Source organism: Tupaia chinensis, unplaced genomic scaffold (genome assembly GCF_000334495.1).
Source record: "Tupaia chinensis unplaced genomic scaffold, TupChi_1.0 Scaffold000639_1, whole genome shotgun sequence".
In the NCBI taxonomy this organism is placed as follows: domain Eukaryota; kingdom Metazoa; phylum Chordata; class Mammalia; order Scandentia; family Tupaiidae; genus Tupaia; species Tupaia belangeri.
This window is the reverse complement of record NW_006160160.1, coordinates 2,721,388-2,739,672: the sequence shown is the minus strand read 5'-3', so window position 1 is coordinate 2,739,672 and position 18,285 is coordinate 2,721,388. Positions and strand designations below refer to the sequence as shown.

The window sequence follows — 18,285 nt, the reverse complement described above, 5'->3', positions numbered from 1 at the left end:
GCACCCTATAGCAAAAACTTCTCTCAAAAAAAAAAAAAAAGAAAAGAAAAATCCCACATAATTTTATTTAAAGTCAAACCATCTCTTATTGTTTCCCTAGTCTTATATACCCAGTTAACTTGGTTAATTCATGTGGCAGGAAAGCTACCTAACTGACATTTTTATGGACAATCTAAATTTCAAGAACCCTTTAAAAAACAGACTGTTGGGGAATTTACTACGAGGCTGTGGTCATTCATGTTAACTAACGTAGTCTCAGAATGTTCAGACTTCTTAGAAACAAATTTTGTGGTACAGGGACAAGAGGCATTCCCAGAACCACTGCTGTAACTTCTGTGTATGCTAACACATGATCATAAATGAATGCACCCATAGGAAAGTCCTAATGTAACATGTTAGCAAGGCGGTACGCCATAGCCCAGCCTTCCCACTTTGCCCGAAATTGTGGTTACTGCATTAAGGAGTGACAACTAAAAGAGACAGGTTATTTTCAGATTAGTTGAGAGAGAAAGAGAAGGAAAACACATTTGATTTTAAAAAGGAGGGAAGTGACATAGCAGTTATAAGTCCTGTGATGGAGCACTAACAGGAAAGTGCCTCCGTGTGGAAGCCAAGCCTAAGGTGATGTTTGAGGAGGTGGATAGACAAGGATAGGGTAGAACAGGATGTCAAATGGGCTAGTATAAGCCTGTTACTCAGAATCATTAGGCTTGTCAGCCTCTTTTCAGATACACATATGCAGAGACACATAATGAGTCTCCCACAAATGTACCCTGAATGAAAATGCATCGGGAAGAATTTTGAGTAAAATAATAGCATTAAAAACATTTTAAAAAAGATTTCTTTAATTTTATTTGTTGTTATTTCTATTATTTAATTTGCTATGGGGCACGTGCACTCACCAGAGAGAGATAGAAAGAGAGAGGGAAAGTGAGAAAGCAAGCTGCTAAGTTCAGGATTTGAACCATAGTTGACAATGTTGGAAGCCAGCGCCTAAACCACCACATCACCTGCTGGCCCCAATAATGGTATTTTAAATGACAGTTTTGGAGACTAAGTTAGATCTAGTGCCACATCTAGAATAAATTCTTGAAACAGCTAAATTGTCTGTGTGTTAGTGTGACGATGTCCAAACTAGTGCAATGTCTGCAATGATATTTCAGGCCCTTTCCAAAATTCTTCACCTCATTTCTTTTAGTTGAGGAAGAAGGAAGATGAAATGGTATACCCGTCCGAGAGAGACAATTCAGTCTGTTGCAGTTGCTGAGCAGAGATCCATTGCGAACGACACATGGAGAAGGAGTTTCTCCACAATCATCAAAGGCAAATCCCCACTAGGTCCAATGACTGGGCTCACATTGCCATCTCAATTTAGTCCTTTGTTTGTCTTGAATACATGGATTAAAGACTTTTCATTTTTAACCTTTTTGGGCATTAAGGTTTATATAGACTTTTCTACAAATTCTCATTCAATTGGAGTTATAAGATATAAAGAGAAAAATATTAGATAGTAACATTACTTTTCTTTTTTCTTCTAGAAAGATTTTTGTTGTAGGGTGCGTGCTCTCACTGGAGAAAGAGAGACAGAGAGACAGAAAACAAGAAATCACCTCCCCCCCCCACACACACACAAAGGGGATGGCCATGCTGCAATCCCCTTGCCTCCATTCTCTTCTCAGGATTTTGGGCACACATACACACATGCCTGGCATGTTTTAAGCTTCCGGGTCCAGGACTTGAACCATGGTTGATTACGTGGGAGTCCAGCAGCATAGCAATTACACCATCTGTTGGTCCCAGTAAAAGCACTTTTCTGAGCTTAAGTTTCCTTATCAATAAACATAACCTTATAGCCTCATCTATCTTTTGGCATTATATTGAGTTGCTGCCTGTGAAAGGTGTTTATAATCTATGCATACATGTTACATATTTTTGTCAAAATTTAAACACGTAGTGTATTACTGCAAATTGATGAAGCTGATAACTGTTCTGTGGTTATATAAGAGAATATGTCTCTTAGAAAAGACACACTGATGTAGTTAGGTTTGCTAAAAGGTCATGATTCTCAAATTACATAGAAAAAAATTATATACATATATATATATAAAATCAGCCATATCTATCTATCTATCTATCTATCTATCTATCTATCTATACCAGCCATATCTATATCTATATCAATATCATCTATATCTATATCTAGGTCTCTCTCTCTATATATATATATATAGATACCATCTATAGATATAGATATATATCTATGCATGTGTGTGTGTACACAGATTAAAGGCAGATTTTTGACTATTCTCTCTGGACTAAGATGCTTTTCAAGGGACCTGGGAAAGTCTCAAGTGTCTAAACGTTAATGTTACGGTAACGACTGCTTTGATCTAGTGATTGTGAGCAGCTCCTCACGTCTTGTCCCTGGCATAGCATCAACGATAAATGACAAGGCCTTATTATCTACATTCAAGTTAAATTCAGACATTCTTTTCTACTGACTCCAAGTCTCTTTTAGACAAAAACGTGCATATTTGGGAACCAGCAGTTAGCGTAATGGCTATGTCGCTGGATTCCCACGTAGTCGACCACGGTTCGTGTCCCAGACTGGGTGGCTTAGAACTCACGCCGGGGGTGTGTGCATGCGTGCCCAAGATCCCAAGAGGAGAATGGAGGAGAAGGGATTCCAGCGTGACCATCCCCCCTGGGGGGTGATTTCTCCTCTCTGCCTGTCTCTGGCTAGCACACGCACCCTATAGCGAAAACCTCAAAAAAAAAAAAAAGACTTGCATATTTAAGCAATTATTAACCTACAAATTTCTAAATCCACCTGTAACTTACAAGTGTCCACCCCCAGATGTTCTGTCTTTCTGGGCCAGGCCAATAGAGAGACTCCTTACTCTGATGCACAACTTTGTGTCTCCTGCACTCAAAAATGAAAAAGAACTACTGCATCTGGACAGCCCAAGAAACACTTCTGTATTTCTCTAGGTCTGGTCACTCAAAATCGTGCTTAGAATAAACCATGTTAATTGTTATTTCTACAAAGCTTAGTTATATATCACCAAGATATGCATACACACACACACACACACACACACACATATATATATCTTGTGATACCTCCAAAATGTTCATAGAAAATGAATATTATGAAAAATCTATGACTTTCGCCTCAGTCTAGAGCTGTAGCTGGCTGCCGAGCATACGCACTCCAGGATCTTTGGTGCTCGTGGCCACCATCAATGTCGCTGGAGTTCCTCAAGACTCATCTGCGCCACTCGCCCGCCATACACTCTGCCACTGTGAGCTGCCATCATGGTGAAACTCGCTAAGGCTGGTAAAAAATCAAGGTGATGCCCAAAAATGGCTCCTCCTCTAAAGGAGGTAGAAGAAGATAGTGAAGATGAAAAAATGTCAAAAGATGAAGAAGATGGTAGCCGTGGAGAAGAGGTTATCGTCCCTCAGAAAAAAAGGTAAGAAGGCTGCCACAACTCCAACAGAAAAGGTGGTAGTTCCTCCAACCAAAAAGGTTGCACTTGCTGCACCTGCCAAGAAAGCAGCACTCACCCCAGGCAAAACGCTACACCAGCCAAAGCAGTCACAACACCTGGCAAGAAGGGAGCCACACTGGGCAAAGCATTGGTAGCAACTCTTGGTAAGAAAGGAGCTGCCACCTCAGCCAAGGGGGCAAAGAATGGCCAGAATTCCAAGAAGGAAGACAGCGATGAGGAGGAAGAAGATGACAGTGAGGAAGATGATGAGGATGAGGATGAAGATGAAGATGAATTTGAGCCAGCAGTGATGAAAGAAGCAGCTGCTGCCCCAGCCTCAGAGGAGGAGGATGAGGATGAGGAGGAAGATGAGGATGAGGAAGATGAGTCTGAAGGAGAAGCTATGGAGACCACACCAACCAAAGGAAAAAAAATCTCCTGCAAAAGCTGCACCTGTCAAAGCCAAGACTGTGGCTGAAGATGAAGATTAAGAGGATTATGATGATAAGGATTATGAGGAGTAAGATGAGGATGACAATGATGATGAAGACGATGAGGAGGAGGGAGATGAGGAGGAAGAAGAGCCTGTCAAAGAAGTTCCTGGAAAATGAAAGAAGGAAATGACCAAACAGAAAGCGGCTCCTGAGACCAAGAAACAGAAGGTGGAAGCCACAGAACCAGCTACATCCTTTCATCTGTTTGTTGGAAACCTGAACAATAACAAATCTATTTCTGAATTTAAAACTGGTATTAGTGGTATTTTTGCTAAAAATGATCTTGCTGTCGTGGATGTCAGAATTGGTATGTCTAGGAAGTTTGGCTATGTTGACTTTGAATCTGCTGAAGATCTAGAACAAGCTTTGGAACTCACTGGTTTAAAAATTTTTGGCAGTGAAATTAAACTAGAGAAAAAAAAAAAAGACAGTAAGAAAGATCGAGATGCAAGAACACTTTTGGCCAAAAATCTCCTCTTCAAAGTCACTCAAGATGAATTGAAAGAAGTATTTGAAGATGCCATGGAGATCAGAATAATCAGCAAAGATGGAAGAAGTAAAGGGATTGCCTACATTGAATTTAAGACAGAAGCTGATGCAGAGAAAACCTTTGAAGAAAAGCAGGGAACAGAGATTGATGGGCGGTCTATTTCTCTATACTACACTGGAGGGAAAGGTCAAAATCAAGACTATAGAGGTGGAAAGAATAGCATTTGGAGTGGTGAATCAAAAACTCTGGTTTTGAGCAACCTCTCCTACAATGCGACTGAAGAAACACTTCAGGAAGTATTTGAGAAGGCAACTTTTATCAAAGTGCCTCAGAGCCAAAATGGCAAATCTAAAGGGTATGCATTTATAGAATTTGCTTCATTTGAAGATGCTAAAGAAGCTTTAAATTCCTGTAACAAAAGGGAAATTGAAGGCAGAGCCATCAGGCTGGAGCTATAAGGACCCAGGGGGATCACCTAATGAGAGAAGTCAGCCCTCCAAAACTCTGTTTATCAAAGGTCTGTCTGAGGATACCACTGAAGAGACATTAAATGAGTCTTTAGATGGCTTTATCTAAATTGAAGGCAGAGCCATCAGGCTGGAGCTATAAGGACCCAGGGGGATCACCTAATGAGAGAAGTCAGCCCTCCAAAACTCTGTTTATCAAAGGTCTGTCTGAGGATACCACTGAAGAGACATTAAATGAGTCTTTAGATGGCTTTATCTGTGCAAGGATAGTCAGTGACCGGGAAACAGGATCCTCCAAAGAGCTTGGTTTTGTAGACTTCAACAGTGAGGAAGATGCCAAAGCTGCCAAGGAGGCCAATGGAAGATGGTGCAATTGATGGAAACAAAGTTACCTTGGACTGGGCCAAGCCTAAGGGTGAAGGTGGCTTCGGGGGTCTAGGTGGAGGCAGAGGAGGCTTTGGAGGGCGAGGTGGCTTCGAGAAGGCAGAGGAGGAGGAGGAGACCACAAGCCACAAGGAAAGAAGACGAAGTTTAAATAGTTTCTCTGTCCCTCTGTCTTCCCTCTTCCATTTGAAAGAAAGGACTCGGGTTTTTACTCTGTTACCTGATCACTGACAGAGCCTTCTGAGGACATTCCCAGACAGTGTGCAGTCCTTAGTCTACTTACAAAGCCATAGAAATAACGTTCAAGAGAGATACTCTTATTGGTTTTGACTGAATATTCATATATACTTTTTAAGTAGATGAGCGATAGTTAACCCTTATCTGTAAGTTTTGAATTTATATTGCTTCATCCCATGTGCGTACAAAACCATTTTTTTCCTACAAATAAGTTTTTTGTTGTTGTTGTTGTTGTTGTTTTGCATTGGCAATTATAAAGAAAAGCAGAATGTTTTATCATGATTTTTGCTTTGATGACTTTAGGACAAATTTTACCTATGCATGGATTTTAAAAGTTTTTGGAGTAAAAAAAAATTTTCTTATGCCAGAAGGCACGTGCACACATGACAGGAAAATAAACAGAGAGACAGAGTAAGCATCACCAATGGGGTCTGGTCACAGTGACATACTATTTTATTTATTTATTTATTTTGCTATAGGGTGTGTGATCTCTCCAGAGACAGAGAGAGAGACAGAGACAGATAGAAAGTGAGAAATCACCTCCAGGTAAATGGCCATGTTGCAATCTCTTCTCTACTATTCTCTCAGAATTTTGGACATGCACACACACACCTGGCATATTCTTTAAGCCATCAGGTTTGGGATTCGAACCGTGCTGTTGACCATGTGAGATCCAGCTGCCTTAACCTCTATACCATTTGCTGACCCAAAACTGTAAGAGTTTTTGCTTCTGTTTCATCAGGATCCTGTTTGTTCCCAATGTTTTCTTCAAGCAACAGGGCTTGCATTTGAATCTAGTTCAGTCATGTGGGATCCAGCTTCCTTTGTACAGTAGTCATTGTGCTACAGGGTTGGCCTAAGACTCTTTAATTTCATTCTCCTCATGCACTTTTACAAAGCTCTTCCATATGTTTTTTTTTTCTGTACTATCTTTGTTTTTAAAACTTTTTCTAAATTTAAACTTATTTATTTCCAAATATAAAATGTAAGATAATTTTGTTGGCATTATTAAAAAGTTTGTCACTTAATTTTACTTACTGAACCTTGACTAGAAAACTCATCTAATTATACATGCAAGACCAGGAAATATCTTAAAATACATTAGATTCTTAATGTCATAATTAGCAAGAGTCTTATTAAATTGTTGGAAGGTTTATATAATTATATACAATAAATATCAATAATTATAATTAAATAGTGACGTGTTAAGTAATCAAAATATTGATTGGTGAGATAAAGATGAGATAAAGATTATCTCCCACTGGCGAGATAAAGACTCCATGTTGCTACTTAGGGAAGACCTACCTCTGATAATTGCCAAAGGAGCCCACAACATTGAAAGTCCTAGGGTTCAGGGGTAAGGAAAGTACTGTAGGCAGCTGTGTCAGGGAGCCTTCATGTTGCAGACAAAAGCTAAGTCGGTCCTTGAATGATGGTGAGAACCTGAAAAATATGTAGGAGCCTGGAACATGTTTTTCTAACCAAAAAGGAAGCTCTGAAATATGTATGGTCCACTTTAAGGGACTCAGACATTAACGAAAAGAGGATCTTATAGACCAAAAATGGGACAACTTGAGGATCAAGAAAGACACTTGTGATGAATTAAAACTGGTTCATAATACTAAAAAATCAAAACAAAGCAAGTGAAATATGATTGGTAACAACTTAAAAATGCTACAGAACTAAGTCATTATTTTGAAAAATGATAATAATGGGATGAATCGAGGATTGATCAGGACCTTCCTTTGTGGGTAAGCAGAGACTAGATGAAGAGAAGTTCCTCCTTACAGAACTATCAGAGCCAGTAAATGTAGAGGGAATGAGAAATTAAAAATTCCCACTCTGCAACCCTAAATGAAGTAATGGGTCTACATATGGATTTCAGTGGTGACTATCATCATGAATAAAGACATTTCCAGGTGGCTTCTGGTAAAAAAGCATCAGACATCTTATGAAGTAGTCTTGCCAAAAACATCACACCCCGATCTGATCGAACTACCCTTTAAAAAAGGAATCTATTAACTTACACATGATGCAATCAGCAAATCTAGACTATGGAAAGCTCTTCTGGATGAACAACCCTGATTCTTTTTCTTTTCTTTTCTTTTTCTTTAAAAGATAGCCAGAGGGCACACATGTTCATGAAAGAGAGAGAGAGAAACAGAACACCTCTTGATGGGACATGGTCATGCCACAATTCTTTTCCTTCATTCCTCTATCCCATCAGGATTTGGGGCACATGTACATGAGCCGCAGCATGTTGTTCGAAGCACTGGGGCCGTGATTTGTACCACGGTCAGCCATGTGGTACAGAACTCCTTATTCATGGTGCTTAACCACCAGACTAGCCAGGCAGATCAACAACCCTGACTCTTTAACAAATATTGTAATAAAAACAAACAACTAAATGGCAGAGAGACAGGAGGGATAGACAGTACAGATTATTAGACACTTAAAAGCACAGCAACCCACTGGATTGTGTGAACTTTATTTGGATCCTGAGTAAAGCAAATTGTTAAAAATATTTATGATATTATTGGAAATATGAACACCAAATGACTTTTAATGATATTAAAAAGTTATCTAAAATAATTTTAAGTATAATGACATAGTAGTTATGTAAAACAAACAAACAAAACCTCCTATCATTTAGAGTTACATACCAAACTGTTTATAGGTGAGGTATGAGCAGTGTGGGATTGCCTCAAACTAATACAGGATGGGATCTAGCAGAAACAAAATTGGCTCTGAATTGAAGTCAGCTGGTATATACATACTGGTTCATTATCCCACTCTATATACTTTTGTGTTTCTTTGAAATTGTCTATAACAACTTCTTTATTATGTCTAAGTACAAGTTCTTTATTTTATATAAAGATCAATAAAGTACGTTTAATGTGACCACAATATAGAAATGTCATTTACCCACATTTATGACTAAACTTCTTGATACCTATGTAAAAATTTGCTGAATGGGATAAAGACCTAGAAATGAAGGCAAACATCACTCATTCACAATTGGCATCTAGCATTTATGTAAGACCTTATATGCAGGAGATACAGTAGGAGCTTTAACTAGTTTACCTCTTCACAGCACTACGAGTTAGACACTTCTATTTCTCATTAATAAAGGAGGAAAATGAAGTACTCTGACATAGTTAATGAGGGGCAGAATTGAGACTTGAACCATGCAGTCCTTTTCTCTGGCTCGTCTCTTAAACTTTGTTCTCTATCTAATTCTGGAGCTAATTATTAAGCAAGTGTCCATGTTTTAGGTAGGATATAAATCTCCAGAAGTAGGAGAAGGCTGTTCAAGATCAAGGGAAGGATACAGGGAAAGGCACAAACAGAAGGACCAGCAAGTTTCTGGGTTTGGGAAGAACACAGGATTCTGAGTAAGAGAAATGATGAATCTCACAGTGTTAGGAGTTTCTTAATATATGGATGGTGTTTTCCATTTCTTGTGTGTCCCCCCAGGGCATCTAGCACAGAACTCAGCGTAACTTTCTTGTCCAATTCATGAAGAAGTTGAAGAGGGGTCTTTTCTTAAGTGGTGATTGCTCTCCCAAATCATTCCGATATAGCATTTCTCTATCAATAGTCAGAATGGTTTGTTTCCTGTGCTTTCTCAACTGGGAGTTAACAGTGAACCTCCACTTACAGGTGTGGCCAGGAAACGCTCAGCGTAACTTTCTTGTCCAATTCATGAAGAAGTTGAAGAGGGGTCTTTTCTTAAGTGGTGATTGCTCTCCCAAATCATTCCGATATAGCGTTTCTCTATCAATAGTCAGAATGGTTTGTTTCTGTGCTTTCTCAACTGGGAGTTAACAGGGAACCTCCCCTTCCAGGTGTGGACAGGAAACGCTTTTCACACATTCACACATAAAATTCTACTTTCGGCTGAGTAATCTTTGCTTTCTGGCCTGTGTTACTCAAGTGGAAGTTGTGTTATAATTCACTATTGAATTTTATGTGAAGTAGAGACAATAACATGTAAGTTTTTTCCTACCTTTGGTTTAATAAATGACCAGCTAATGTGTGGTTAATTGAGAAGGAACCTACAAGAATGGGGCAAAGAAACTACTAATGTTGCATTCTTACATATTTAAATAATTTGTAATTAAATTTTTAAAACTTTAAAAATGAAAATGAAGGTATATTTCTTACAGCAGGGCCAATAGCTAGTTATTTTTAAAAGTTCTCCCCCCCTCCGAATCTTTTAATATATGAGTCAAATTATTTAAAGTGTTAAGGATTCAAATAGTTATCTCTCTCTCTCTTAAACATAGTTTATTCCTCCCATGTCAGAACTGGATGTTCATACTTAATTTCAGGCTTTTCATATTTTCCATTTATTGCCATCTCAGGTTGAGAAAACCCGCTACTGGGAGATTTTATAAGACCCTTTCATGATATTAACAACTCTATTCCAGTAGGGGATCTCGACAGGAGATGGAAGAATGTTAGGCATAGGGACCCTTACTGAGCACAGCTGGGGATCCTTACCAACAATCAAGGCTTAACCCACAATGCAGTTAAGCACAGCTGGAAGTCATTTTGTTAGATTCAAGGCTTTGAAGCCAATGAATGGGAGAGCTCTGATACAAATGGTGGTCTTATGTCTTTAACTTTTGTAAAACTTCACAAGCACTTAAGAACCTCTTAGTGATTCTGTGTATTATAAACACTGTGCTGTTTGTGAAACCAGGCAATCCTTTTAATGTCTTTAAGCTTCTAGTGTAAAATTTGTTTTAAATTTATATCAACTACTGGAGTTGATACTTCTCAGTGGGTAAAAGAAGAATTTTCTTTCAGGGAAGCTTTATGTCTGGGCCACAGAAAAGTACAATTTTCAGTGAGTGAAGGAGCTATTGTTTTTATTTCTAAAATGAGAGAAAACAGGAGAAACAAATTTAGAAGAGTAATTGGTTAATAATATAATTCCACCTTTGACCCTTTCATTTTTAAGGAAGACTACAGAATAAAAGAATATGCCTCGATTTTTGTTTCATATTGATGTAGCTAGTGGCATGTTGTGGGTAAGAGTCAGACATAATCACCACACAGTCACAGACCTTGAGTGAGTATCTCGGGTGGTGCCTTTTGATTTGGAACCATCAGAATACTTTTTAAAACATATCCAAAGTTTTAGAAATGGAGAGAATTTCTAATGAACAATTGCACTGAAATCTCTACCTAACGCACTTCCTAGTCACTGCTGCAAAGTTAGAGCTCCATGGTTCAGTGTTAGAGCCACAAAGTTCAATGGCTTCTTATGTAAGTCCAAAGTGGGTAGTGGAGGCCAAGACTATGGAAAATGTGGTGGGAAAATGTGTAAGCAGTTGTAGCACACATGCTGCAGCCTAAGTGTATGCCATAGAACAGAGTTTGTTGTAGACAGGACTTGGCATAGTCACTATATTATGTAGATAGGTTTATGGAGTCTAATAACCACTGCCTTCAAACTTTAGTTATTGTGCAAAGATCTGAGGGAGCTTATTAAAAGGCATATGCCTAGACTTCTCATCCAATTGCTCTTGAGTGGGTCTCAGAGACCCAGAAGGTTGTGATGTAGGTGGTCTGTAGACCACATGATTCTGATGTAGGTGGTCTGCAGACCATGTTCGGAAAAACGCTGGATATAATTTATATCCAATGCTTCTCATTAAAGTATATCCATTGATGATTGGCAATTAACCTCCACTTAAACTGAAGCAGATATATTTTCACATTTCTGAAAAAGGAGGATTTGTAAAAAGTGGAATAATACATGATTAAACACTTTTACTAGCCACTATTATTTTAATTGACACTTTCCTATTTATGTTCTTTGAAATGAAAAACAACGTAATTAAAATTTATTTTCTTCCTTAGTAGACTATCTTTCTGAAAGAATTTACTTCCCTAGTTTTATTTTTTTGTAACTAAGCAAAACAAACATATTTAAGCTCTAGGTAACTAGAATAAACTCTAAGTAGAATATGACATGAGGCTAATATAGGTTTTAACAAGGCCCTGAACTGTGTTTTCCAAAGACCCTAATGGGCCCATTGGAGTTGTTATAATCTATTAAATTCAATTTATGTAGGTGGAAAGTCCTTAAATATGCATTTTATGATAATATGCATTTTAAGATGTCCCCTGATGTATATTATACACACTGCTAGACTATAATGGCTATTAACTCAGTAAAATTAATAATATGCATTTTTAAATGGCCTAAACTTTCAAAGGCTCCCAGGAGAGACATTCTGAGTGAAGTTTTTGGAATAAGGAAAATTTCTATAATTTGTGAAGAAAGAAATAAAAGATTAAGGGTTTTTTAAAGAAAAGGTTCAGTGGTGGTAAAGGAAACTTAAATTCCAGGCTCCTTGCTATTTGCATGTTTATGTAACTATATTTATAGATGTCACATTTTAATCTTATGTTTCTTCTCTTCACTTTCAATACTAATTTTCTTTATTTTTTTTCTTTGCTTTTGTTTAAATTAGTTTTGCTATAGGGCATGTGTGCTCACTGAAGAGAGACAGAGAGAGAAGGAGAAAGAGGGAAAGTGAGAAATCACCCCCTGGTGGGGAAGGATGGCCACACTGTAATTTCTTCTCCTCCATTCTCCTCTTGGGATTTTGGGTACACAAACACACATGCCCAGTGTGTTTTTCAAGCCACCAGATCCAGGACTTGAGCCACACAGTTGGCCATCTGGAATCCAGTTGCCTTAACCACCACACCACTGGCTGGTCCCTCAGTATTCACTTTCAAGTGGTCCTATCTTTTTCAATTAAACTCTCTCCAACAGACCTAAATGAAAAGTTTGAGTCTTCTCTTATCCTTTGTCTACTTTCTAATAGCCTTAAACTCACCATTGGACCATGGACTTCTGGGATGGTATGAAGGATATTTATTCAGAGGAATGAGTTTAAAGATTGATTATACTGCCTCTGTGTTTGGTTTTAGACATTTTCCATGAATTTACTTAGTGTATCTTCCTCAGAAAGTTAGAGCCAGGCATTCATATAAGTGGAATCATTCAGCCATAGATCCTTGAACCAATCTTCTCTATAAAAATCAGTTTAAATACAATTTTTAAAAGTTTATGTATTTCATTCACAGTAGAAAGCACATGAGTATGCAAAAGAGAGAAGAAACATCTTTAATAGGGTCTCATAATGCCACAATTCTCTTTCCCCAGCCCTTCAGCTTGTTAGGATCTTAGGCATATACCCACGTGCCCAGCGCATTTTCGGTCTGACTGGAGGATCAAGATATGTGGTCAGTCCTGAGGCTTTCAGCAGTACACTTCAGTATGCCACCAACTGTGCCACTGAAGCTCGGTCTAAATACAACTTTCAATCTTGTACTACCAAAATTTCAATAATGAGGAACTGATTTTCAGTCTCAAAATGCCAAGGAAATTATAAAACATGCTATGAGGTATACTTTATTTCTGACCCCAGCAAAAGTAAGTATAAAACCTTTTGTACTTAATAAAATTAAGCCTAATTTTTTCCCTTTCTCAATACTATCAGTACTTAAATGCATCTCTTAAATTTACGCATTTGGTTATTATATTTATATTTGTTCTTTCTTTTAATGTGGAAAACATGATCAATCTCCTATAGGAAAAGTTGGAATCTGGCTAGTCTCATAACTCCACAACAATATTCAATACTTTATAATGGTAGACCAAAGGCTGAAATATCCCCAAAGAAACCAAGAATAGTCTTAAGACCCATTATCAGGAGAGACATGACACATTTTTGCATAGAAAAATACATTATGGGGACCAGGAGATGGCATAATGGCTATGTTGCTGGACTCACTCATGGCTGATCATAGTTCGAGTCCCAGACACCGTGTTTTGAAATTCACAACAGATGCATGTGTGTGCCCAAAATCCTGAGAGGAGAATGGGGGAGAAAAGAATGCGATATGGCCATCCCGCACTTGGGGGTGATTTCTTACTGTCTCTCTGTCTCTCTAGCAAGCACACATGCCCTATAGCAAAAGTCTCTCAAAAGAAAAATACATTATAACTTTTCTTATGACCCAATATAAACCCAACTAAATATCATTAAAATATAAAATAAAAACAGAATTTTAGGGACCTCCAGATACTTTGTCTATATGTTTTTCATAAACTTTTTGTGAAGAAACTATATTAGTTAATATAGTAACATAATACAATAACATAACTGTATCCAAAGGACTAATAAAAAACTTAATTTCCATGTAGCAATAAAACCATTGTTTTATAAAATTAGGGAATGTGGTTAAAGAACAAAATCTGAATATTTCAGATACTGAAAATGTTGAGATTATTTACCTAACAAAAATTAGAAGGGACAAGGAGAGAAAGAGAAGATGACGATATAGGTGTAATAAATTCATTGTCTTTTGTAATTAAGTATCGAATGATTATCTTTAAAACCAATTTAAGTTGGTTTTAAAACCAATTAAGGGGACCAGCAGATGGCTTAATGGTTACATTGCTGGACTCCCATGTAGTTGACCACAATTCAAATCCCAAACCCAGGGGCTTAAAATTCAGGCGAGGTGCATATATGTGTGTATGTTCAAAATCTTGAAAGGAGGATGGAGAACAAGGGGTTGTGATGTGGTCATCCTCCCAGGGGTGATTTCTTTCTCTCTCACTTTCTCCCACAAATGCATGTGTTCTAAAGTAAAAAATCTCTCTTAAAAAAACCCAAACAAACAAATTAAGTAGAGATAAGCATATTATTGATACTATCAAGGTAAAAGCTAAAAAACAAACAAACAAACAAACAAACAAACAAAAACAAAAACAAAAACAAAACCAATTCATTGAAGTGAGACAGAAATGGAAGAAGCAGAAGTATTAATTCTGTCATTCCAGAAAATGGAGAAATAGAGAATGTTATATTTCATGTTATTCTCATATATATAGAACCACTGGAACAAAAATTTTCAGATTTTAAAGAGAAATTCAAATAAGGCAATTAAACAAAGCAAAGAATTCAATTCACAGCTTAATATTTTTTTTCGCAAAGGACCTTGACTTTTCCGGTGAATTCTTTTAAAAAAAATCCTAAGGAAAAATTAATATAAATATTACACGTTTCATCAGAGAGCAGAAAAGAAGTAATAGTTTTCAACTCATTTTATGAATCCACCATAACTTTGATACCAAAATTTAACAAAGAAATTACAAGAAAGAAATGTCTTAAGTTTTTCATAAACTTAGATGTAAAAATTCTCATCACGATATTAGCATTGATAACCACATCTAGTCATTTACAGGAAGGATAAAATCTACATCATAAATAAGTTTTATTCTAAGAATACAATGCTAGCTTAACAACTGAAAAATCAAACGCCATAACTCATCATATTAACAAGAAAGAAATAAAATTGTATTATCGTCTTATTAGATGTTGAAAAGCATTTTTAAAATTCAATGTCTCAACAGTGTCCAAATAGTGTCCACTTTGACATGCTGAGCTGAAAGGGTAGCCTCAGAACCACATTTTCTCTCTGATTCCAATACCATCCCAGGTCTCTCAATTATCTTTCATCCTCTTTTTTTCCCCAAGGTGCAAAAAAGGGCTTTATTCTAATATTTAATTACCCGCTCAAAGACAAAAACAATTGCCTTCACCCCCTTCCCCAAAGTGTCACTAATTTAATTCATATTGCAGAAGATGGATGAATGTCAATACGCCTGGACAGATTCTTGTCATCAGCTACTCTTTGTCTCTCCCAGGCTCACTCAGCTCCCAAAGACAATTATTTTCTCACCATTCTTTAAAGATAATTTACTCTAAGATTATCTGTATCCCCATTTTCTTCTTAGCTATGAAAGTTTTTTTTTTTTCCCACTATAGGGCTCGTGCACTTGCCAGACAGACAGAGAGAGACATAGAGACAGAAAGCAAGAAATCACCCCCCAGGGGGGATGGTCACGCCGCAATCCCTTCTCCTCCATTCTCCTCTCAGGATCTTGGGCACACACACACACATGCCCGGTGTGAGTTTTAAGCCACCGGGTCCAGGACGTGAACCGTGGTCGACTACGTGGGAGTCCAGCAACATAGCCACTACGCTAACTGCTGATTCCCAGTTATGAAAGGGTTTTTAAGCTACAACCATGTTAGCATTCATATTTTCTATGACTCCCATGTATGTACATATATGTTAAAACTTGTATGATATTTCTCTTATTAATCTGCGTATTATAATGATTTTTCAGGTATGTTAAAGGGAAGAAAATTTCCTTTACTCCTATAACAGATATTCAAGAAAAACTCAGAAAATTATATTCTCAATATCCCTATTGTGATAGGGCTCTCTACAAGAATACATAGTATATTTAAAAATGAAATATTATGTTCTTTCCCTGAATTTAGAAAAAGAACAAATATGTGCACTATAACCACTTCCATCAATAGTACAGTAGAGATCCTAGCCAGGAAATATGGCAGGAAGAGAGAGTCACAAGATAAAATCTATAAAGGAAGTATAACTGTTTATTCACGTATACATGGTAACGTAAGTTATTAGAATTAATTAGTTAAAGTTATTAGAATTAATTAGTTAATTAAGCAAGGTCTTTGGATACAGGTCCATAAACAAAAAATATATTTCAATATACTAGCACCAATCAAAAGTTAAAACTTTAATTATTTAAAATATCACTTAAAATATCAAGTACCTAGTAATATATCTAACAAAAATTATGAAAATCTCCATAGTGAAAATTACAATACTTTACTAAGAAACAATAGAAAAAAATACACACACACACACACACACACACACACACACACACGGGTTGGCTGACTCTTTATTGTTATGAGGTAAAATTTTCCAAAACAATCTACAGTTTGAAAAAAAACTTATTCATAATCTCAGCAGACTGTATGTGTGTCTGAAAGTTGACATGTTGATTTTAACATTGACATAGAAAGGCCAACACCCTAGAGTAATCTTACTGGAACTTAGAAATACTTCCTACAGATATCAGTAATTTAGGCAGTGAATAACTAGACAAATGAATTGGAACAGAAAATTCCCACCCTTTATTTCCTTCTATAGTTTCATTTTTGTTCTTGTTAAATTGGCTGTCTTTGCCAGGAGTCTCTCCACTTTCGTTGTCATGATGGCAATGATAACAGCAATGATCCTGCTATTAGTTTCTATCATGTTCCTAGTTCAATCTCATTTATATACAAAGAAATCTCAAAAATATGGAATCAAAATATAAGTGTATTTCGGTGTCCAAAAAGACCAAAAAAACCCAAAAAACCATGAAATCTAGGCATTTTCCCCAGGTGCATAGGTGAATGGTCTCAGTTCCTGCCCTGCCCTACAGTTGTGCAGTTGGATAAGTCCCCTTTCCCTGCCCCACAGGAAAGTGCATGCAGACCTCTCCTACACCACCAACACCACCCACACTGCTTTTCTGCAGCAAATCACTTGTGCAGGGGTCCATGGTTTTGTAGAGAATCAGGCACTGGAGCAGACAGCTTCCTCCATCTCTAGGGAGTGCACACAATGGCAAGCCAAACAACTGGCCACTACCTGAGTTACAACTCAACTAGCACCTACATCCTTCTGTGGGCAGCCGTTTTGAGATAATGGATATTGCTTACTTTCAGCTGATATCTTTACTTACTCCCCTGGAAGAGAATCTCTCTCCTAAACAGGGTCTGAGAACTTGGACAATCACCCCACAGGATAGCAGTTGCCATCAGTTCAAGTGAAACTATGCCTTTTACACATGGATGCCAGTACGTAACACTAACCTCACCTACAGCATGAAAACACAGACCCAGGGTACCTGTAGCCCTTACTGGTGTCTCTGAAAATATACAGTCTTCTATATTGATCCCAATTGAAACCAAAGCCAATATAATCCTACCAACTAATACTAAAGGACATAGACCTAGGGGAAAAAAAAAGCCATTTTTAAAAAAAATGCTGCCACTTTAAAACCAACTCCTTAAATTAGGAAGAAATAAATACTCTGCTAGATAATGAAATATCAATGCAAGACACATGAACATGCAAGGAAATCTCTCTCCCTGCCAAAAGAACATGCTAACTCCTCACTAACTATGAGCAATTACAGAAATTACAGACATGTTAGAAATGGATTTCTGAATATTGATTATAACAAAACTCAGAGAAAAGCAAGCAAATACAGACAATTTTGGCATGTGATAAAAACGATGCATGACGTGAATGAGAGATTCAGTAAATAGGCAGACATCCTAAAAAGAATCGAATGGAAATTCTGGAGATGTAGAATATAGCATGGGGAATAAAAAGGTCTACGGAAAGCACTACCAACAGGTTAGATGAATCTCTGAACTTAAGGGCATATTTGAAATAGCCAAAGCCGCCCAAAAGAAAGAAAGAAAAAACAACAACTTATTACGGTAACAAAAGAAATCAGGACAGTATTAAGAAATCCAATATCAGCCAGTCCCCTAGCATACTGGTTAGGGGGACTGGATCACACATGGCCAAATGTGATTTGAATCTTGGCCCTAGCATCTTGAGAAACATACTAGAGGTGTGTATGTGTGAATGCCCAATCTTCTAATGGAGGGGAAGAATTAAGGAAGATTGTAGTGTGACCATGCCCCATCAGGGATTGCTCTCTCTCTCCCTCTCTCCTTTGCAAGTATACACACCCTTTTGCAATTAAATAAAATGAAATAAGAAAAGAGTTG

The 18,285-nt window shown here is 37.4% G+C and overlaps 1 protein-coding gene and 1 pseudogene across 1 annotated transcript in view; one reads left to right on the top strand and one right to left on the bottom strand.

Moving 5' to 3' along the window:
- Positions 1–18,285, bottom strand: part of LOC102487753 (collagen alpha-1(XIX) chain) — a 196,433-nt gene that overhangs the window by 60,094 nt on the left and 118,054 nt on the right. The gene's annotated exons all lie outside the window — the stretch shown is intronic.
- The window catches only part of LOC102486524 (nucleolin pseudogene), a 40,106-nt pseudogene continuing 25,139 nt past the window's right edge, over positions 3,319–18,285 (top strand).